Consider the following 25,177-nt stretch of genomic DNA (forward strand, 5'->3'; position numbering starts at 1 on the left):
AAATGCAGGTTTGGTGCACTTCTATATACAGGGTTATTCAAGAAGATTGTCCGAGTATCAATATTTCTTTTCTGGGCAGGCCATAAAAGATACGGCATATGTAACTACACCAATTGATGGAGACACTCTCAAAGATTTATTTCGTAAAAGGCAATATTCTTTAGTCATTTTTAATAACACTGTATTTTCATGTAAACGATGTTGCAATATAACAGGATGCATAAAAAATCTCGCTTACAATCACATGCACTCGAATAAACCCTCTGCTGCCATCTAACGGTACGGTCAAGAATTACTTGCACCTCAGAAGCCGCTTTACATTAGGGATCGTTTGAGATATCTCGAGCCCCCGTATCTACCACCTCCTTTAATTTGGGACGTAAATGTTCCAAATCGGGGTGCGTCGCCACTAGGTGGGTTATGGTGGGCTCTAGCCCCCTAAAATAGTTTCATCCTACCATCTTGAACACCTAAAGAGCCCAGTGAGAAATGCTGAGAATCATTTGTAGTGTAGCAAGAATCGCTTACGTCGTCGCCTTGTAATCATGTGGTCCCGGATGCGATTTAAACTCTAGGTCCAGTCCTGACTTGCCTTTTGTGCGTGAAGTGGACTTAGAAAGAAACTCAGAGGACCACACACATAAACCTGACTAATGATTTGGTGTGGGTTTTGATATTCAGCGTCGCTTTCCTGTCACTTTTGGCTAATCGCGAGGATGAGGATGAGTGATGATACACAACGAACAACCATGCCTAGGCTGGAATCGTAGAACGGAGGACTAACCACTGTAAGCCCATAGTGTACGATAGCTCATAGGTTTCGTATTGAAGAAGCAATATACATGTGACTAAGGTAGGGTATGCCATTGACTAGGCTTCTGCGCTGGGTGAGCGAGGAGTTTGGCGTGGCAGATCCTTGCCGACTGGGGGAGACCTAGGAATAGCTGGACACATGCTGAGTATACTGTTTTTCCGTTTATTACCATTTATGGGCCTGCATGGCGTGGTGTAATTTTCCTAGCTTTTATATAGTTATGTCTACCTTTTGAAAATGCTAAAGAGGATATTTAATTTTAAGGGTAGATTGCTCCGGGTCTTGAAGGCTGTGGGGGTTTTGGGCGGGGTTGCAGTTGACCCATATAGCCGTTACGTACTGACTTTTGACGATTTAGTTGGACGGGCTGTTACAATTTAATGGGAGATTATATATGGTTATTATTTTGAATAAACTAAAATGTTGTTCTTAGTGTTTATGTGGGTTGTGAATGAACCTTGTGATGCATATATAAATGTGGAAAATATAATCTGATTTGTTAATAAATATTATGGTTGAATGAATATTAAGCTTTACATTAAATAGTTTAATTACCTACTGAAAGATAATTAACTTCCACTGCGCCGATAATATAATCCACGTCTCACTTCTTTATTATTTATAAAGGGGAAAGAAGAGACGTATAGGATTATACACCCGACACGGAGATCGGAAAAGAGGACTAATGGATTCCCTTTTAAACTATATGTTCAGTCCCGATTAGTCTATCTGTGCATAAAGTGGACTCAAAGCAAACTTTCACTTTGACAAGAAGCACTAAAAGCGAGAGAGAGGAACATGCAGATAGAGAGAAAGGAGGAGAAATGAATAGACGTCCAATGAGAAGAAAGACACAAAGGAACAGAGGAACAATAGAGGTAAGCAGTTGAAGAAATGTAGAGACAAAAGAGAGATAACGAAAGAAATAGAATACAACGAGCCATAACAACTGAAATTGTTTCGTCCACCCTTTAGCCAACCCGACAACACTACTTGCTCCGAATTTAAATTGTATCTCATTGGGTAATACATGTTTATTTTCATGCAGCCAAGACCAAAGTAATTTCACTGTAAAATTATGGTCACTTTTTTTTACAGGGCACTGAACTAAGCCTGCCGTTAAAATTTAATTATCTCCTTGTTATTTTGCAAAAGCGGGATGCAATCAGGACAAAAGTGATATCACCTTATAATTGCAGTGGCTCGACTGTAAAACATTTAACGACGGTATAAACACAGGACAAGCAATACCACATTTTCCCTTACTTAAATAATTATACACTTCATTCGTATCCCCTCCCGCGATAATAATGAAATACACTTTTTACAACAGCTCTAAAATATATTTTATTTATATATTTTTTGTCATGTTTGGTGTAGAAGTTGAATGCATCGTTTTAAAGTTTTTTCTTGTTTACTGTGAAAAAGGTATAGAATGAACCAACGGTGAACCACCAATAATTTCTTATCTGTCTGTGTTTCCGGCGGTGCTTGGGTCTAATTCACACTATTTGGTCAAGGTAGTTCCGTTAATTAAAGATTAACATTTTTTCAATTTCCCTTTGTGTTTGTAGCCAATTTCCTGCACCGTATTTGAAGATTTATTTTGTAAATTTTTTATTCAAATTAAGTCCAGTCAAGCTGATAGGTCGCTTTTTACTCATGATTGCTTTTGATTTTTCAATCAATTCTTTTGCATTTGTATTTGTCTTATTAAGCGTCGATTTTGAGTCACTTTTGAATGAGTCATGATTTGATGAAATTGGTGAATTTGTACTCGCAAGGGACACTCATAATTACCCGGCACTTCGGTGGCAGGATTGAAAGTCGAACACGTAATGTTCTCGGCTGACGAGCCGGCTGAATCCATTTTTAATAGTTATTTACAATTTCCCAGTGGAGGCCCCTTAGTAGATGAAGAAGTGGGGCCGAAGTCCCCTTGGCACTTCTGCTTCAGTTTTGACAGAATTAGCAATTTCTCCCTTTATTCAGTTAAATTAGAATTCATTTTTATTACAATAACGAAGTTCACCTGTGGCCGAAAAGTGTACAATGTTTGATAACTGTTATAACTCCTGAAATATAATACAATGTCAAATGCCCTATAAGCATGACAGTAGAGCGAGAGCTGAAAGTATGAAAACAAACCAAACCAAGGCAGGAAGAAAGAAGCCACGAATAGCAAAACTTGACGGCAGGGCCACAAATGCTGCTGTAATTTCAACAAAGATGCAAAACCGGCATGATTACTCCTGTCCTGCCAGGGAAGAAGAGTTATTTGGAATCCTGTGAAGAAGGATTGAACAGTCCAAGCCATAGTGGAAAGACTAATAGTAGTTATGTACCCCCGTTGAAGTCGATAAATCAATTGATTGGAAAAGATCGATCAAAGATCAATTGATGACGTAGCGCTATTGTTTTTTTTTTTTTTTTTTTTTTTTTTTTTTTTTTTTTTTTTTTATGACGTCATAAAAAGGGGCGTGGCTTATTTTGTAAGGATGATTTTGATTGGTTGTGACGTCATAAATGGGCGGGGCTTATTTTGTAAGGAGCGTTTTGATTGGTTGATGGAATTCGGGTTTTTCCCGCGGGAGTTTCCGGCGTCTGAAAACAGATGGCGTTGATGAGTCAGAAAGTCTGGGTTGGGAGGAGGAAAAGTATGCGACGCGGTGACGGTTGGTTTTCTCGTAATTGGAGTGCGTGTTTCCGGTGTCTGAAAACAGATGGCGTTGATGAGTCAGAAAGTCTTGGTTGGGAGGAGGAAAAGTAGGCGACGAGGTGACGGTAGGTTTTCTGGTAATTGGAGTACGTGTTTCCGGTGTCTGACAACAGATGGCGTTGATGAGTCAGAAATTCTGGGAATTTTGTTGTTTCCGTTGTTTGAAGAGAGATGGCGTTCATGAGTCATTGATCTTTGCCAATCAATTGATTTATCGGACTCAACGGGGGTACATAACCGTGGGAGTCACGTGACTTTGTGACGTCACAAAATGGAAGTCACGTGACCAGATTATATTATTAATTTATTATTAATTGAAATATTAGGATTATTATTATTATGAAGTGTTTTAATTTCTGGGACGCCATTTTGTTTTTGTTATGTTATTTTGGTGTGTGACATCATATATAAATTGGAGTACGTGTTTCCAGTGTTTGAAAACAGATGGCGTTGATGAGTCTGAAATTCTCGGATTATTATTATTATTATTAGTATTAATTGTTTTTATTTCTGTGACGACATTTTGTTTTGGTTATGTTATTTTGGTTTGTGATGTCATATATAAATTGGAGTACGTGTTTCCGGTGTTTGAAAACAGATATCGTTGATGAGTCTGAAATTCCCGGATTATTATTATTATTATTATTATTATGAAATGTTTTAATTTACGTGACTTTGTGACGTCACAAAATGGAAGTCACGTGACCAGATTATATTATTAAATTATTATTAATTGAAATATTAGGATTATTATTATTATTATTATGAAGTGTTTTAATTTCTGGGACGCCATTTTGTTTTTGTTATGTTATTTTGGTGTGTGACATCATATATAAATTGGAGTACGTGTTTCCGGTGTTTGAAAACAGATGGCGTTGATGAGTCTGAAATTCTCGGATTATTATTATTATTATTATTAATTGTTTTTATTTCTGTGACGACATTTTGTTTTGGTTATGTTATTTTGGTTTGTGACGTCATATATAAAGTGGAGTACGTGTTTCCGGTGTTTGAAAACAGATGGCGTTGATGAGTCATTCTGGGAAATTCCTCAGTTTTCGTCCTGTTGTTTGCATAAAGAAAACCCGGATTCGAATCCCACTCAGGTATGGTTGCGAATGTCGACGGAGACCCTGGATTCGAATCCTGCAATTAACTAAGGTTCCCTAAAAACATGTTTGATTCTGCTCAGGTATGGTTGTGAAATGTAAAAGGGTACTTACAACATGTAATAAATCTTGGGCATCCATGTTGCTGTCCCAGATGAAAAGGAGATGAACTGGAGGGAAGGATGCCTGCAGAAGGAATTCTATCCACTTCCTTATAGAGACACACATCTGCAATTATTTTTTGCAACGTACGTTAGAAGTCTGCATATGAGATCACGACGTTTTTGTGAGGCACAACAGTTCCTTGATAATTTTCACAGAAGTTCCTTGTTCCGTGTCAGCACATGTTCTTCGAACAAGACTTCCTTATAGAGACGGACATCTGGTATCATTTTTTGCAACGCGGCCCAGATGAAAAGGAGATGAACTGGAGGGAAGGATGCCTGCAGAAGGAATTCTATCCACTTCCTTATAGAGACACACATCTGCAATTATTTTTTGCAACGTACGTTAGAAGTCTGCATATGAGATCACGACGATTTTGTGAGGCACAACAGTTCCTTGATGAATTTCACAGAAGTTCCTTGTTCCGTGTCAGCACATGTTCTACGAACAAGACTTCCTTATAGAGACGGACATCTGGTATCATTTTTTGCAACGCGGTTTCCTAATTTCTTTATTTGCAATCGTAGACCCACCTTCCGACCACTCTAACGAAAGGTCTCGACGTGCAGATTACAAATATGTAATCAGATCCGCTCTACGTCAATTAGGGGAGGAGCTAGAGCGATTTGAAAATTTCATTTTTTTTTTTTACCTTTTTTCTGCGAAAATTTAAAATCGCTGTAGCTCGGCTCCTAATTGAGCTAGGAGGGTGATCGATAGCTTGTCGGACTCGGAGTAAAGTCCTCTTTCCGGTGAACCAGGTTTCATTGTTCTAGGACCGGTGGTTTCCTACTTTCTTTATTTTCAACCGTAGACGCACCTTCCGATCACTCTAACGAAAGGTATCGACGTGCAGATTACAAATATGTAATCAGATCCGCTCTCCGTCAATTAGGGGAGGAGCTAGAGCGATTTGAAAATTTCATTTTTTTTTTTTTTACCTTTTTTCTGCGAAAATTTAAAATCGCTGTAGCTCGGCTCCTAATTGAGCTAGGAGGGTGATCGATAGCTTGTCGGACTCGGAGTGAAGTCCTCTTTCCGGTGAACTAGGTTTCATTGTTCTAGGACCGGTGGTTTTCTACTTTCTTTATTTTCAACCGTAGACGCACCTTCCGATCACTCTAACGAAAGGTCTCGACGTGCAGATTACAAATATGTAATCAGATCCGCTCTACGTCAATTAGGGGAGGAGCTAGAGCGATTTGAAAATTTCATTTTTTTTTTTTTACCTTTTTTCTGCGAAAATTTAAAATCGCTGTAGCTCGGCTCCTAATTGAGCTAGGAGGGTGATCGATAGCTTGTCGGACTCGGAGTGAAGTCCTCTTTCCGGTGAACTAGGTTTCATTGTTCTAGGACCGGTGGTTTTCTACTTTCTTTATTTTCAACCGTAGACGCACCTTCCGATCACTCTAACGAAAGGTCTCGACGTGCAGATTACGAATATGTAATCAGATTCGCTCTACGTCAATTAGGGGAGGAGCTAGAGCGACTTGAAAATTTCGATTTTTGCAACTCATATAAGTCAGGAAGGCATCTGCGTTGAATAACAGAATGTGTCACTGCTAAAAACCATCTTGTAAAGACGGTTAATTGATTCCGAGAATTTACATGAGCCTTCGTATCAGTCAGAAAAACATCTGCTGAAGACGTTTGACGATTTCTGAGAATTGTACTGGTAGCATGTAGATTAAAATGTGTAAGTCGTGTCCACTTAATAAATAGAGCGTTGCACTATACTATGAATATTGTAAGAAATAATGCTGATTTAGAAGCCGTAAAATGTAGCATAATACTGATGGACCCCACTGTACATGGGGTTTTTAAAATGAAAATAACTATTGGTAGTATGAATTCACAATCCGCTAATCCTTTTTATACCACCCTTCCGATCTACGTCATCGATACACATTGCTCGCATCCGTTCCCGCAAAGCGTCCAACGATCACGTGCCTCTCCTATCTTCTTCCTGTCCTGGTACACTATACACAGTCACTTCTTCCGCGAAACCTACTCGTTTTGCTCTCTTTATTTTCTTTACATCTAGACTCTCCGACTCTTTTTTTCTCTTTTTGCTGTTTTTCCTCCATTATATGCTAGCAGACTTTTATTCTCCTTTTCTTTGACAGTATGATGATGTCATAACCTCTTCTTAATCACCAGACACATTACCATTCCACCCACCCATCCCAACAAACACGCCACACATATCAGTCACTAATTCCAAGAATTGTAGCTATACACTCACACACCATCTGCTCTCATCCATTAACACCCGGGAAAACCTATCACCACACGGACAAAGACATCACACCAAAGCCGTTCGTAACAAACACCATTTGTTCTTGTCCATTAACAGTCTGCAACCCTTGGCTCCATTCCAAGGTCAAGGGTCAAGAAGTATATATTACATACGTATATATATTTATAGAATACTTTTTCCGCAAATTATATAACCGATATTATAATATGCACCCTTATTAGTGGAGAGCTCAGTGCATAAAACGGATTTTCAACATCAGTTCAATCCGGCACCCGATAGATCAGCCTCGGTGCATAAAACGGATTTCGAATACCAGTTGAACCCGTCATTCGTTAAGAGTCTGGATATGAGATCACGGCGTTTTTGTGTGAGGCACAACAGTTCCTTGATGGTGTTTGCAGGAGTTCCTTGATGATTGTCGCAGGAGTTCCTTGTTCCGTGTCGACTCAACTTCTTCAACGAGGAACGAGTGATGCCTCTTAAATGAATATAACGTAAAATGTGAAATGTCCTACGGATTGAACTAGTGTTTGAAATCCGTTTATGCACCGGGGGTAATCGGTACAGAAATATACGACGGCATGGTAGAAAATGTGGAATCCTCTTAAGGGCTGATCGGTTGATTGAACTGATGTTTGAAATCCGTCTTATGCACCATAAAGTAGAATGTGTAAAATATTCCGAATTTTCAAGCTGTTATTTTGCCGAATAAAATACAGCATAATACTTATTGAGCCCGCTGTACATGGTGTTCTTAAAAAGAAAACAAATATTGGTAGTATGTATTGTAAATAGAGTAAAATGTGTAAGTTTTTTCTGAATTTTGAATCTCTTATTTCTTCGAATAAAAGACAGCATAATACTTATGGAGCCCGCTGTACATGGTGTTCTTAAAATGAAAACAAATATTGGTAGTATGTATTGTAAATAGAGTAAAATGTGTAAGTCGTGTCCAAGTAATAAATAGAACGGTGTTTACATACAAAAGTAATGTTATTATTATTGCGTTGCACTATACTATGAATATTGTAAAAATGGAAGTAAGTATTAAGGAACATACTACATTTTCGGAAAGGAGTTAAAGTTCAGGGGTATACCAAAAATATTGAAAAAGGGTAAGGGTGTTATTGGTTGGATTTAAAATAATGTGTGGCGGCGGAGAGTTTTGAAAATGTTATGTAATATTGAGAGGTGTATGGATATTAAACACCGCTAAGTTTGAATGTGATGTGTTCAAAATTCTTCTAAATATAATCCAAATGATATTCCTGTAGTTCCATATATGTTTCTTACAAATGGAGAGTAAATTCTTGTGCACACACGATTTAGTAAGAATTATGCAATTCAGTTAAGGATACAGCTATTTGATATATAAAAGGTGTCCTAATAGGGTTATAATAAATGTTTAAAGAGTTTTTGTTATATCCACACAATGCTACGAAAATTTCCATATGTTCCAAACAGGAAACATCTTTTGTACATTCCAATAACACCCAGAAAATGTTAAAAAAGAACAAGTTTTATTCATATCTAAATCGTGTCCAGATAAGATTCAAATGTAGTCTAAAATGTATTTTTTGTATCCACACTATAACCAAAGTACGTACAAAAATGTCTAACGGAAGTAAATTGTCTACATAAATTAAGCAGCAATCGAGCCAAAAATAGACCCCGGTTCCAATCACCCTAAATATGCATGAAGTGAAGGTGGACACATTGGTAAAGATATTCAGCTTCATTATTGAAAGGAAAAGAAATGCGTCAGTAGTCGGTGATTTTGTAGAAAACATACATAGAGCGCAATATGTACCTTCGCATTTGTCGTTAAGAATTTGGTTCGTCTATCCACTTTTTATCATTTGTGGCCCCGCAGTATGCTAAAACGCACCTGCGAGGAAAAGTAAACTGTCCCTGCCCCAGTTTTGTCACTTTGCTCCCCTAGTTTGGATTTGCTCCATAAAACGTATGGAGCGCACTGTACACGGTGTTTTTAAAATGAAAACAAATATGGGTAGTATGTATTGTAAATTAAGTAAAATGTGTAAGTGTTTGTGAATTTTGAAGTTCTTATTTCGTCGAAGAAAATACAGCAAAATAGTTATGAAGCCCGCTGTACATGGTGTTCTTAAAATGAAAACAAATATGCGTAATATGTATTGTAAATTGAGCAAAATGTGTAAGTTTTTCAGAATTTTGAAGTTCTTATTTCGTCGAATAAAATACAGCAAAATACTTATGGAGTCCACTGTACATGGTGTTCTTAAAATGAAAACAAATATTGGTAGTATGTATTGTAAATAGAGTAAAATGTGCAAGTCGTGTCCAAGTAATAAATAGAGCTGTGTTTACATACAAAAGTAATGCTATTATTATTGCGTTGCACTATACGTAGCAAATTCTTTCCCTCCATCTTTGCACTGTACTGATAAAGACGTTACAGAAGAATAAAAACTGTCTGCAGTGATGGTCGGAACATATGCACATATTAGATACGTGTAGGGTTTCGTCATTAACGGAACGGATGCAACTTTCTTGTAGGGTCTGCATGCCTGAGATAGCAAAAACTTCCTCTCAGAGTCTCCATAAAAACATAAGTTGGTTCACACTATGTTCCTTGTCACATCCTGCTACAGATGCACAGGCATCAGAAAATTGAACACTTGCAGCCGAAAGAATCGAGAAGGTGCCAGCGGAAATCGGGGTGCGGATTTTATCCATAGTTCCCCTGCACAATATTATTCCCTTAGCAGCATTGAATAAAATATTGAAATGTTCGGTGTGTGAATGTGTGTATTTTGTATAGTAAATAAAGAGAGTGAATTAACTTTATGCACTGAGGCTAATCGGAAGTAGAATGTATGGTTAATCGGGAGCAGAATGTATCTATGTGGATTGAACCGCTGTTTAAAGTCCGCTTTATGCACAGATAGGTTAATCAGGACAGAAACAACTTTATACACTGAGGTTATTCGCGAGCAGAAAGTATCGAAGTGGATTCCGCTTTATGCACGGATAGGTTAATCGGGACAGAATTCACTTTATGCAATTAGGCTGATCGGGACAGAAATATACGAGGCCATGGTAGAAATCAGGTTGTATAATAATAGCAATGGGATAGGGCCTACAGGCGTCAATTAGGATATCGATCAAACTTGGCGCATAAAACGGATTACAAATATCACTTAAGTGATAACAAATCCGTCTTGACACATTTTTCAATCACCAATCATCCGATTTGTAACAATATATCACATGACGTGTAGAAACTGTTCAATTTCCAAAAACATAATTCGCCCTGGAACATTTTCGGATAATTATTCATGCTCAATATTATAAAAAGTTTGTTCTCTGATCAAATTCAACACACGCCCATTTCTTACGTCCATTCATTCCCAACTGTTTTCCCTATTCACTATTAAGTCCTCCAGATTGTTCCAACGGTTTTGCTTATCAAGGTACGAAAAATACATATAAGGGGAATATAAGATGTCCGTAGGCGAATGTCATCGAGTATCGAACCAGGGATCCCTTTAATATTTTCAAACTTGTAGTCAAAAGTCAGTTTACTGTTCAGTTTTCTGCTAATCGCTTTCTCTTATTGCCTCGAACGCGTTCGAGGCATAAGAGACGAATTTTAAAGGCGCGTAGGCGGTTGTTTCCAACTTTTAAATGTTTATATTGTGTAAGGAATGTGCTATCAGATTAAAATGTGAAGGTACGTGCCAATGGTGGTAGTGGGAAAATGTTGAGAATGAAAGAGATTATATTTTTTACTGCACTTTTGCGTTTTCTTTTCCATTCGATGCACACAGATCTGCGATAAAGCAATTGAACACAACACAAAACCTTTGATTAGCAGAAAACTGAACAGTAAACTGACTCTTGACTACAAGTTTGAAAATATTAAAGGGATCCCTGGTTCGATACTCGATGACATTCGCCTACGGACATCTTATATTCCCCTTATATGTATTTTTCGTACCTTGATAAGCAAAACCGTTGGAACAATCTGGAGGACTTAATAGTGAATAGGGAAAACAGTTGGGAATGAATGGACGTAAGAAATGGGCGTGTGTTGAATTTGATCAGAGAACAAACTTTTTATAATATTGAGCATGAATAATTATCCGAAAATGTTCCAGGGCGAATTATGTTTTTGGAAATTGAACAGTTTCTACACGTCATGTGATATATTGTTACAAATCGGATGATTGGTGATTGAAAAATGTGTCAAGACGGATTTGTTATCACTTAAGTGATATTTGTAATCCGTTTTATGCGCCAAGTTTGATCGATATCCTAATTGACGCCTGTAGGCCCTATCCCATTGCTATTATTATACAACCTGATTTCTACCATGGCCTCGTATATTTCTGTCCCGATCAGCCTAATTGCATAAAGTGAATTCTGTCCCGATTAACCTATCCGTGCATAAAGCGGAATCCACTTCGATACTTTCTGCTCGCGAATAACCTCAGTGTATAAAGTTGTTTCTGTCCTGATTAACCTATCTGTGCATAAAGCGGACTTTAAACAGCGGTTCAATCCACATAGATACATTCTGCTCCCGATTAACCATACATTCTACTTCCGATTAGCCTCAGTGCATAAAGTTAATTCACTCTCTTTATTTACTATACAAAATACACACATTCACACACCGAACATTTCAATATTTTATTCAATGCTGCTAAGGGAATAATATTGTGCAGGGGAACTATGGATAAAATCCGCACCCCGATTTCCGCTGGCACCTTCTCGATTCTTTCGGCTGCAAGTGTTCAATTTTCTGATGCCTGTGCATCTGTAGCAGGATGTGACAAGGAACATAGTGTGAACCAACTTATGTTTTTATGGAGACTCTGAGAGGAAGTTTTTGCTATCTCAGGCATGCAGACCCTACAAGAAAGTTGCATCCGTTCCGTTAATGACGAAACCCTACACGTATCTAATATGTGCATATGTTCCGACCATCACTGCAGACAGTTTTTATTCTTCTGTAACGTCTTTATCAGTACAGTGCAAAGATGGAGGGAAAGAATTTGCTACGTATAGTGCAACGCAATAATAATAGCATTACTTTTGTATGTAAACACAGCTCTATTTATTACTTGGACACGACTTGCACATTTTACTCTATTTACAATACATACTACCAATATTTGTTTTCATTTTAAGAACACCATGTACAGTGGACTCCATAAGTATTTTGCTGTATTTTATTCGACGAAATAAGAACTTCAAAATTCTGAAAAACTTACACATTTTGCTCAATTTACAATACATATTACGCATATTTGTTTTCATTTTAAGAACACCATGTACAGCGGGCTTCATAACTATTTTGCTGTATTTTCTTCGACGAAATAAGAACTTCAAATTCACAAACACTTACACATTTTACTTAATTTACAATACATACTACCCATATTTGTTTTCATTTTAAAAACACCGTGTACAGTGCGCTCCATACGTTTTATGGAGCAAATCCAAACTAGGGGAGCAAAGTGACAAAACTGGGGCAGGGACAGTTTACTTTTCCTCGCAGGTGCGTTTTAGCATACTGCGGGGCCACAAATGATAAAAAGTGGATAGACGAACCAAATTCTTAACGACAAATGCGAAGGTACATATTGCGCTCTATGTATGTTTTCTACAAAATCACCGACTACTGACGCATTTCTTTTCCTTTCAATAATGAAGCTGAATATCTTTACCAATGTGTCCACCTTCACTTCATGCATATTTAGGGTGATTGGAACCGGGGTCTATTTTTGGCTCGATTGCTGCTTAATTTATGTAGACAATATACTTCCGTTAGACATTTTTGTACGTACTTTGGTTATAGTGTGGATACAAAAAATACATTTTAGACTACATTTGAATCTTATCTGGACACGATTTAGATATGAATAAAACTTGTTCTTTTTTAACATTTTCTGGGTGTTATTGGAATGTACAAAAGATGTTTCCTGTTTGGAACATATGGAAATTTTCGTAGCATTGTGTGGATATAACAAAAACTCTTTAAACATTTATTATAACCCTATTAGGACACCTTTTATATATCAAATAGCTGTATCCTTAACTGAATTGCATAATTCTTACTAAATCGTGTGTGCACAAGAATTTACTCTCCATTTGTAAGAAACATATATGGAACTACAGGAATATCATTTGGATTATATTTAGAAGAATTTTGAACACATCACATTCAAACTTAGCGGTGTTTAATATCCATACACCTCTCAATATTACATAACATTTTCAAAACTCTCCGCCGCCACACATTATTTTAAATCCAACCAATAACACCCTTACCCTTTTTCAATATTTTTGGTATACCCCTGAACTTTAACTCCTTTCCGAAAATGTAGTATGTTCCTTAATACTTACTTCCATTTTTACAATATTCATAGTATAGTGCAACGCAATAATAATAACATTACTTTTGTATGTAAACACCGTTCTATTTATTACTTGGACACGACTTACACATTTTACTCTATTTACAATACATACTACCAATATTTGTTTTCATTTTAAGAACACCATGTACAGCGGGCTCCATAAGTATTATGCTGTCTTTTATTCGAAGAAATAAGAGATTCAAAATTCAGAAAAAACTTACACATTTTACTCTATTTACAATACATACTACCAATATTTGTTTTCTTTTTAAGAACACCATGTACAGCGGGCTCAATAAGTATTATGCTGTATTTTATTCGGCAAAATAACAGCTTGAAAATTCGGAACATTTTACACATTCTACTTTATGGTGCATAAGACGGATTTCAAACATCAGTTCAATCAATCGATCAGCCCTTAAGAGGATTCCACATTTTCTACCATGCCGTCGTATATTTCTGTACCGATTACCCCCGGTGCATAAACGGATTTCAAACACTAGTTCAATCCGTAGGACATTTCACATTTTACGTTATATTCATTTAAGAGGCATCACTCGTTCCTCGTTGAAGAAGTTGAGTCGACACGGAACAAGGAACTCCTGCGACAATCATCAAGGAACTCCTGCAAACACCATCAAGGAACTGTTGTGCCTCACACAAAAACGCCGTGATCTCATATCCAGACTCTTAACGAATGACGGGTTCAACTGGTATTCGAAATCCGTTTTATGCACCGAGGCTGATCTATCGGGTGCCGGATTGAACTGATGTTGAAAATCCGTTTTATGCACTGAGCTCTCCACTAATAAGGGTGCATATTATAATATCGGTTATATAATTTGCGGAAAAAAGTATTCTATAAATATATATACGTATGTAATATATACTTCTTGACCCTTGACCTTGGAATGGAGCCAAGGGTTGCAGACTGTTAATGGACAAGAACAAATGGTGTTTGTTACGAACGGCTTTGGTGTGATGTCTTTGTCCGTGTGGTGATAGGTTTTCCCGGGTGTTAATGGATGAGAGCAGATGGTGTGTGAGTGTATAGCTACAATTCTTGGAATTAGTGACTGATATGTGTGGCGTGTTTGTTGGGATGGGTGGGTGGAATGGTAATGTGTCTGGTGATTAAGAAGAGGTTATGACATCATCATACTGTCAAAGAAAAGGAGAATAAAAGTCTGCTAGCATATAATGGAGGAAAAACAGCAAAAAGAGAAAAAAAGAGTCGGAGAGTCTAGATGTAAAGAAAATAAAGAGAGCAAAACGAGTAGGTTTCGCGGAAGAAGTGACTGTGTATAGTGTACCAGGACAGGAAGAAGATAGGAGAGGCACGTGATCGTTGGACGCTTTGCGGGAACGGATGCGAGCAATGTGTATCGATGACGTAGATCGGAAGGGTGGTATAAAAAGGATTAGCGGATTGTGAATTCATACTACCAATAGTTATTTTCATTTTAAAAACCCCATGTACAGTGGGGTCCATCAGTATTATGCTACATTTTACGGCTTCTAAATCAGCATTATTTCTTACAATATTCATAGTATAGTGCAACGCTCTATTTATTAAGTGGACACGACTTACACATTTTAATCTACATGCTACCAGTACAATTCTCAGAAATCGTCAAACGTCTTCAGCAGATGTTTTTCTGACTGATACGAAGGCTCATGTAAATTCTCGGAATCAATTAACCGTCTTTACAAGATGGTTTTTAGCAGTGACACATTCTGTTATTCAACGCAGATGTCTTCCTGACTTATATGAGTTGCAAAAATCGAAATTTTCAAGTCGCTCTAGCTCCTCCCCTAATTGACGTAGAGCGAATCTGATTACATATTCGTAATCTGCACGTCGAGACCTTTCGTTAGAGTGATCGGAAGGTGCGTCTACGGTTGAAAATAAAGAAAGTAGAAAACCACCGGTCCTAGAACAATGAAACCTAGTTCACCGGAAAGAGGACTTCACTCCGAGTCCGACAAGCTATCGATCACCCTCCTAGCTCAATTAGGAGCCGAGCTACAGCGATTTTAAATTTTCGCAGAAAAAAGGTAAAAAAAAAAAAATGAAATTTTCAAATCGCTCTAGCTCCTCCCCTAATTGACGTAGAGCGGATCTGATTACATATTTGTAATCTGCACGTCGAGACCTTTCGTTAGAGTGATCGGAAGGTGCGTCTACGGTTGAAAATAAAGAAAGTAGGAAACCACCGGTCCTAGAACAATGAAACGTGGTTCACCGGAAAGAGGACTTCACTCCAAGTCCGACAAGCTATCGATCATCCTCCTAGCTGAATTAGGAGCCGAGATAATGCGATTTTAAGTTTTCGCAAAAAAAAAAAAAAATAATAATAATAAAAAAAAAATCGAAATCTTCAAATCGCTCTAGCTCCTCCCCTAAGTGACGTAGAGCGAATCTGATTACATATTAGTAATCTGCACGCCGAGACCTTTCGTTAGAGTGGTCGGAAGGTGGGTCTACGATTGCAAATAAAGAAATTAGGAAACCGCGTTGCAAAAAATGATACCAGATGTCCGTCTCTATAAGGAAGTCTTGTTCGTAGAACATGTGCTGACACGGAACAAGGAACTTCTGTGAAATTCATCAAGGAACTGTTGTGCCTCACAAAAACGTCGTGATCTCATATGCAGACTTCTAACGTACGTTGCAAAAAATAATTGCAGATGTGTGTCTCTATAAGGAAGTGGATAGAATTCCTTCTGCAGGCATCCTTCCCTCCAGTTCATCTCCTTTTCATCTGGGCCGCGTTGCAAAAAATGATACCAGATGTCCGTCTCTATAAGGAAGTCTTGTTCGAAGAACATGTGCTGACACGGAACAAGGAACTTCTGTGAAAATTATCAAGGAACTGTTGTGCCTCACAAAAACGTCGTGATCTCATATGCAGACTTCTAACGTACGTTGCAAAAAATAATTGCAGATGTGTGTCTCTATAAGGAAGTGGATAGAATTCCTTCTGCAGGCATCCTTCCCTCCAGTTCATCTCCTTTTCATCTGGGACAGCAACATGGATGCCCAAGATTTATTACATGTTGTAAGTACCCTTTTACATTTCACAACCATACCTGAGCAGAATCAAACATGTTTTTAGGGAACCTTAGTTAATTGCAGGATTCGAATCCAGGGTCTCCGTCGACATTCGCAACCATACCTGAGTGGGATTCGAATCCGGGTTTTCTTTATGCAAACAACAGGACGAAAACTGAGGAATTTCCCAGAATGACTCATCAACGCCATCTGTTTTCAAACACCGGAAACACGTACTCCACTTTATATATGACGTCACAAACCAAAATAACATAACCAAAACAAAATGTCGTCACAGAAATAAAAACAATTAATAATAATAATAATAATAATCCGAGAATTTCAGACTCATCAACGCCATCTGTTTTCAAACACCGGAAACACGTACTCCAATTTATATATGATGTCACACACCAAAATAACATAACAAAAACAAAATGGCGTCCCAGAAATTAAAACACTTCATAATAATAATAATAATAATCCTAATATTTCAATTAATAATAATTTAATAATATAATCTGGTCACGTGACTTCCATTTTGTGACGTCACAAAGTCACGTAAATTAAAACATTTCATAATAATAATAATAATAATAATAATCCGGGAATTTCAGACTCATCAACGATATCTGTTTTCAAACACCGGAAACACGTACTCCAATTTATATATGACATCACAAACCAAAATAACATAACCAAAACAAAATGTCGTCACAGAAATAAAAACAATTAATACTAATAATAATAATAATAATCCGAGAATTTCAGACTCATCAACGCCATCTGTTTTCAAACACTGGAAACACGTACTCCAATTTATATATGATGTCACACACCAAAATAACATAACAAAAACAAAATGGCGTCCCAGAAATTAAAACACTTCATAATAATAATAATCCTAATATTTCAATTTATAATAAATTAATAATATAATCTGGTCACGTGACTTCCATTTTGTGACGTCACAAAGTCACGTGACTCCCACGGTTATGTACCCCCGTTGAGTCCGATAAATCAATTGATTGGCAAAGATCAATGACTCATGAACGCCATCTCTCTTCAAACAACGGAAACAACAAAATTCCCAGAATTTCTGACTCATCAACGCCATCTGTTGTCAGAAACCGGAAACACGTACTCCAATTACCAGAAAACCTACCGTCACCTCGTCGCCTACTTTTCCTCCTCCCAACCAAGACTTTCTGACTCATCAACGCCATCTGTTTTCAGACACCGGAAACACGCACTCCAATTACGAGAAAACCAACCGTCACCGCGTCGCATACTTTTCCTCCTCCCAACCCAGACTTTCTGACTCATCAACGCCATCTGTTTTCAGACGCCGGAAACTCCCGCGGGAAAAACCCGAATTCCATCAACCAATCAAAACGCTCCTTACAAAATAAGCCCCGCCCATTTATGACGTCACAACCAATCAAAATCATCCTTACAAAATAAGCCACGCCCCTTTTTATGACGTCATAAAAAAAAAAAAAAAAAAAAAAAGAACAATAGCGCTACGTCATCAATTGATCTTTGATCGATCTTTTCAAATCAATTGATTTATCGACTTCAACGGGGGTACATAACTACTCTAATGTATTTCCACCATGAATCCAGGCAACCTGTGGTCGGGCATTTTCGTGCTGGAATATAGCGGCAGTAGTGCATGACTTCTGCTTCTAAAACTTCCCTGATGCTGTAGAGAGGACCCTAGATAAGTACCAGCCATGATCTTGAGTTATACCCAGTGGCACTCTGCATCATCACACCTGCCGTGGCGGGGAATTCCATTCTCTAAGATTCGTGTTCGACCATCACTGTACTCTAAGATAAAGCAAGACTCGTCCGAAAACACGAAATTTTGTCCATGAACACGACTTTGTGTGTGCTCAGGAGCCCATTGTTGCCTCAAGCGTCGACGGATGAGGGTCACGTAACTCAGCTCCAAAGGAATTCGTGCAGCATTGTGAATCAGACCCCGTCCAGTCGTGGAAGCAGATTGTCACACCTGTTGAAGTGCGGAGCGTGGTACTGATCACATCACCTCCACTTACGCTAAATGTGCCTTCATGGCAAGGTGCGATAATCACGGGAAACTTTACCTTTCTTACCGGCATGTGGCGTGATACTCTGGCTAACTGTCCGAATACCATGTTTAACTATTTGAGGGTTCACTTCAATACATCTACGTAGTTCAGATATTCAGATTGAAGAAGAGTATTTATGCTGCAAGTGACAGTGTTTACCTCAGTATCCACTAGTTCTGAAATCCTACAGAAATCACATGGAAATACTGAGCAATAACAAATAGATTCCTTCGAGCTAGAATGTATAAGTGCTTGATAAGCGAGAGCAGCAACACTGTGTACTAACGATAATTGTCGAGCATCGGCTATTAGTATCACGCTCCAAATTGTCCTAAATATTTTACTTTCTCACCTACTTCATTCAGAACTCACCATGCACATGTTACCTGAATGACTTTATGTATCTGACACACACAGTTAATAGGTCGAACGAATGGAATGAATGACGTAGAATTAAGTGCAACAGCATAAGAGTATCTACTACACAAAGAACCAAAAAGGAAACTGAGGAGAGCAAAGAAGCATCCTTCATAGCAATGACCCAAAACCTTACAAGTCATCCCAATGTATAATTCACGCAAATATGCTCCCTCTCCTTCGAAACCATAAATAGTAGCATAAGTGGAGCAAAGAGTGGTGCAGAAGTCAGGGAAACGCCGTGAAGTAATTGGTTAGCGCACCGAATTTGTAGTAAAATCAAAGGTTGGCCATAATCTCAATGACCACCACCCAAAAAAGAAATTTGTTGTCGAAACGTTGTGTTAAATAAGTTTAGTTAAAAACACTATGAAACGGATAATGTACAATTAACATCCCATGCTAATGGATCCGTTGAGGAGAGAAAAATAGCTGACCATTCATTTATTCAGCGGAGTTTTGTGAAAGTCCAAAAAATTCCATTCTTGAGAGATTTCTTTCAAGGCTTTTCTTATTGCTTGAGAATTTTAAGCCAAAAATCGTCCTCAGAAGATAAGAACAACATTCCTTTTGAGGAATAAGAAATTGTCGAAATTCCCTGAATATTTGAGCTCACTGAGAGAGAGATGTTTCGAGAAATCATTCAGAGAGCATTTGAACACGCCAGAAGCTGAGGTAAATAGTGCATCCTACTACAGGTGAAGATGAAGAAGGCATTTCCAAGGTAAACTTCATTCTGACACCAAAGACTATGTTAGTGAACACAATTACAATAGTTTGGATTGTAGGACCACCCACCACAACATAGTTTGGTGCTTAACTGTATGTGAAATTGTGGTTGCTATAAGAACATCACTCACATGTAGACACTCATATTAAAGCACAAAAACGATGAAGAAAGAGGACATATATCCAAATGATGGAAACTCTACTAAAAAGCGATATCTTGAAGGCATATTTTGTTAATTATTGAATAGTAGGCTATAATTGTGTGATTTTTATTGATACAAATACGAGTAAGTGGATACATTCTTTACAAAAAACATGAGCTGTTCAAAATTAGAGTTTCGGTACATCTTTTGTAGAAGAAGGTCTGCTAAAAATAAATATATAAAATAATAATAAATTTTCCTTGTATGTAGTATTATATTTACAATAATACAGCATGCTTCAAAATGGTTTGAACGATAAGAAGCGATAAAACTTTATCAACAATTAAAGTTCTATGTAAATACTTTCACCAATATCCTCGAGTTTTTGTTTGCAATGGTCGTAGTAGTTCCAAATTTCTCCACTAGGTTGCAGGGTGATAAGTTCCAAGATATCTTCCTGTGGTGCCGAGAAAGCTTTTTACGTCCTACAGTTTCACGTTTGTCGGTCTGTTGTTAGTGTTCAGCATGAGTTTCGTACGAAATTTCGTAAAGAACCACCATCCAAGAAACGTAAGTGGTATGATAAATTCAAGACAACGGGATGCATTTGGAAAGGAAACCGTCCACGTCTCAGTCAGATGTGGAGCAGTTCTAGCTAGTTTTCAACGCAGCCCCCAAAAGTCTACAAGGAAAGCGAGTCGAGAGCTAACAATGCCTCGAGCAACTGTTTGGCGCGTAGTGCGTAGGCATTTAAAGATGTATTCCTATGTTGTTACAACATTTAACACCTAATGATAACACGTCCCGCAATTTTTTTTCCAGTCATTTCTAGAGTTATGCAGTGGTGATGATGATTTTATTGACAAACTTTGTTTCAGAGAGGAGGCTACGTTCCATGTGACAGGAAGAGTGAACAAGCAAAATGTTCGCATCTGGAAAACTGATAATCCTCGTCAAATCGCTGAAGTTGTACGTGATTCACCGAAGACTAATGTGTTTTGCGCCATTTCTTCTACCAAAGTGTACGGTCCGTACTTCTTTCACGAAGAAACTGTGAAGATACAAACATTCCTACACATGCTTACTACGAATTACCTTAATAACAGACTGCCAGACCGCTGGATTGGGCGATCTACTCAAAATGATCAACAGTTACTATGTTGGCCATCAAGATCTTCGGATTTAACCCCCTGTGATTTTTTTTCTGTGGAGACATCTAAAGGACATTGTGTACAAACCTCCTCTACCTGCAGATGTCAATGAACTGAAAAAGGACATTACTGCTGCAGTGCAAACTGTTGATGCAGACATGTTGAAATGGGTCTGGGCGGAATTGGATTACCGAATTGATGTATACAGGGTAACAAAGGGGGCTCACATAGAACATTTGTGAGATACTGTGTTTAAAATTTTATCAAAAAGCTTGGACAGTTTTAGGAATTACATGTAAAATTTAAAGCAAATTGGACGAAAAATAAAAAAAATATATATAAGGAGTTGAAATCGTTCACATCATTTTGAAGCAGCCCGTATTATATTTACAGTACCACCAATTATACCCTGTCCCAGCTATCACTAGAGCAAGGCCGCTCACACCGTCACAGAAGAGGAGGAAATCGAGTGTTTATTGGTGGAGCCGTCTCGCGTCACTACTTGCGGAGAGACTTGTTTTCGTTCGTCTGCTCCAGAGATATCTGGGACAGGGTATAGTGTAATGTTATAGATTACGTTTTCTACTCTTCACACTTCATATTTTACACATCTTCATCTAAATATATTCGAGTATATAAAAACATAAAATATGTGTATGGCTTACTACATTAGTCTTCAGCAACTCTCTTACATCAAGAGTTTACAAAAGTCATATTACATTCTCTTTCACTAACATGTTACCATACTATATCTACTCATTAGCAATAGTAAAGTAGACGCATCACACTATAACGCAAATAGTAAGCCCACACAGCTACAATCAGAAAATACAAAATTATTCCTCAATTGTACAGTAACACATTGTGCAGTTATGTTGATATAAGTAATATGAAATTATTTGAACACAAGTACAAAATATATCACACGTTCATTTAGAATATATTTCAGCATCACTCGAGAAATTTTTTGCAGATATCTTATGAGTATACTGAGAATATACATACTCTAAAAACTAGCAAAATATACACATACATGATAGTATGCCATACAAGCCTCATACACTAAAATATGCAAAAAAAAAAAAAAAAAAAGGAAATGAACGTGAAAAGTAACTACACAAACAATTTTGTACCTATCTTATAGAACACAAGGAAAAAGGAAAACTAGTACACAAGTTATCAATTTTAATAATAACATTACATAAAGCCTATTTAAAATATCTGTTGCACTATTCATATAGTCTGAGCTTCAGTCATTATATAGCTTAGTCGAAACGTTTAAGTGCATCATGGAAAAAGATGCAGGAACGTGCATCAGAAACTCATCAAATCATGCTTTAAAGTGCATCTCGACTGAAAGAAATCCTCACATGCACCATATGATGCACTTTGGTGTTTCTTTCACGACATACAACAATGCATCAAAATGCATCAAATGTGAATCTGATTCTTCGCAGACGCCATAAAAGACACTTCAGTACTTCAGTCGATGCATTCATGGTGCATCAATCGATATGATGCATTTAGTTCTCTCAGTGTAAGTTGAGTGCACTATATTTTGGTTCAAAGGTATCGTAATGATTCGCTTGTATTTGCAATGCCCTAATAAGTAATTTCATTTGTTCCAGAGGTTCAGCGTAAGGTGGGTAAGTTGTGGTTCACAAGAGTAAAAATCACACGAACTAGAAATTGATCGGAAACTTAATTCTTGTCTAGTATGGGCTATGTAAAGCCCCTTCAAGTGGCGTCTCTTTTCCATAGGTTCACACAAGGGTGCCTGCAGCGTGGGGGCCAGAGGAGGGTTCTCCCTTTGAGATATCTGGAAAAGTTAAGGTAATTCCAATGGTAAAATGTAGCAATATTTTAAGACTTTCGTAACAAGGGGTGTGCTGGACGGGAGAATTATGGTTGGGTCATGATTCAGAAAGAAATATTTATAATCCTGGCTTTCAAAACTGAAAAAAGTCTCCATCTCCCGAAAAGGTCGGAACATTTGGAAACGGGGAAGTTTCCGAAAATGTCCCAATCAAGAGATCGTCTCTAATTGAACACATTATTTCCCTTTCAAGTGATTGGTTTTGTACTTCTGGAATAGAAACTATAAATTGCAAGAAATTTCAGTGAGTAATAGTGCAGGACATATCACGAATTATCCGCATTAAAATATAGTCGCTTGGAAATCCTTGCTTGTTCTGGATAACGAGAACTGGGGAAATCTATATCCCGAACACGGGTTCTCACATTGGTAATTCCGTTCTTGTCATCTTAAATCATTACCTTTTATAGAAACTTTCGAAACATAAATAAACATAAATCCGAGGCATGCCAGCTAAAGGAGAAGCATACGGGAAAAGACCCTTTAAGCCATGCAGAGATAGCACAAAAAAGTCATATTACACAGGACAGTGGTATATTCTGGTAACATACTGCTCGAAATTTCTGCTTCCAAAAGTAGTAGTAATGGCACGTTTCTAAAGATGTTCTTCAGACACTACACCAACACTGAAACATTCTTGTAATAACACTATTATGATTTGTTTGCATGCTAAATAAAGCACTCAAAATGCTCGGCAAGGCAGAATTTTTTATTATTTTTTAAGGTTTCTCTTCTATTCCCAATGCTCTCTCTCAAGTAATTTCCCTCGTTCCAGAGGACCTCCCATATCTCGGTAGGCATTACCTAAGTCCACAAGATTAGAATCTGCTTCAAAATGATAGCACCGTAATGTTTAACTACTATTTCCAATGCCCTCTCAAGTAATTTCTTTGTTTAAGAAATTCTCACAAGTCTCCGTAGGCATTACATAAGTTCATAAGAGCAGAAGTAACTTTAAACTGATTGGCACCGTAATGTGTCTCTTCTATTTTCAACGCCCTATCAAATAATTTCTTTTGTTCTAGATGTTCTCCCATTTCTCCGTAGGCACTCCCTAAGTTCACAAGAGTAGAAGCAACTTTAAAATGATCGGCGCCGTAATATTTCTCTTGTATTTTCAACGCCCTCTCAAGTAATTTCTTTTCTTCCAGAGGTTCTCTCAGAGATCCGAAGGCAATGCCTAAGTTCACAAGAGTAGTAGCAACTTGAAAATTATTGGCACCGTAATATTTCTCTTCTATTTTCAACGCCATCTCAAGTAATCTCTATTGTTCCAGCGGTTCTCCCATTTCTCCATAGGCATTACTTAAGTTCACAAGAGTAGAAGCAACTTTAAAATGATCGGCACCGTAATGTTTCTCTTGTATTTCCAATGCCCTGTCAAGTAATTTCCTTGCTTCCAGAGGTTCTCCCATATCTCCGCAGGCATTACATAAGTTCAGAAGAGTAGTAGCAACTTTAAAATGATCGGCACCGTAATGTTTCTCTTGTATTTCCAATGTCCACTCAAGTAATTTCTTTTCTTCCAGAGGTTCTCTCAGAGATCCGAAGGCAATGCCTAAGTTCACAAGAGTAGTAGCAACTTGAAAATTATTGGCACCGTAATATTTCTCTTCTATTTTCAACGCCCTCTCAAGTAATCTCTATTGTTCCAGCGGTTCTCCCATTTCTCCATAGGCATTAATTAAGTTCACAAGAGTAGAAGCAACTTGAAAATGATCGGCACCGTGATGTTTTTCTTGTATTTCCAAAGCCCTCTCAAGTGATGTCCTTGCTTCCAGAGGTTCTCCCATATCTAGGTATGCATTACTTAAGTTCAGAAGAGTAGATGCAACTTTAAAATGATCGGCGCCGTAATGTTTCTCTTCTATTTCCAATACCCTCTCAAGTAATTTATTTTGTTCCAGCGGTTCTCCCATTTCTCCATAGGCATTACTTAACTTCACAAGAGTACAAGCAACTTTAAAATGATCGGCACCGTAATGTTTTTCTTCTATTTCCAAAGCCCTTTCAAGTAATTTAGTTGCTTCCAGAGATTCTCCTATATCTCCATAGGCATTACTTAAGTTCACAAGAGTAGAAGCAACTTTAAAATGATCAGCACCGTAATGTTTCTCTTGTATTTCCAATGCTCTGTCAAGTAATTTCCTTGCTTCCAGGGGTTCTCCGATATCTCCGTAGGCATTACTTAAGTTCACAAGAGTAGAAGCAACTTTAAAATGATCGGCACCGT

This window comes from Lepisma saccharinum, chromosome 7 (assembly GCF_977018435.1).
Source record: "Lepisma saccharinum chromosome 7, izLepSacc3.1, whole genome shotgun sequence".
Classification (NCBI taxonomy): domain Eukaryota; kingdom Metazoa; phylum Arthropoda; class Insecta; order Zygentoma; family Lepismatidae; genus Lepisma; species Lepisma saccharinum.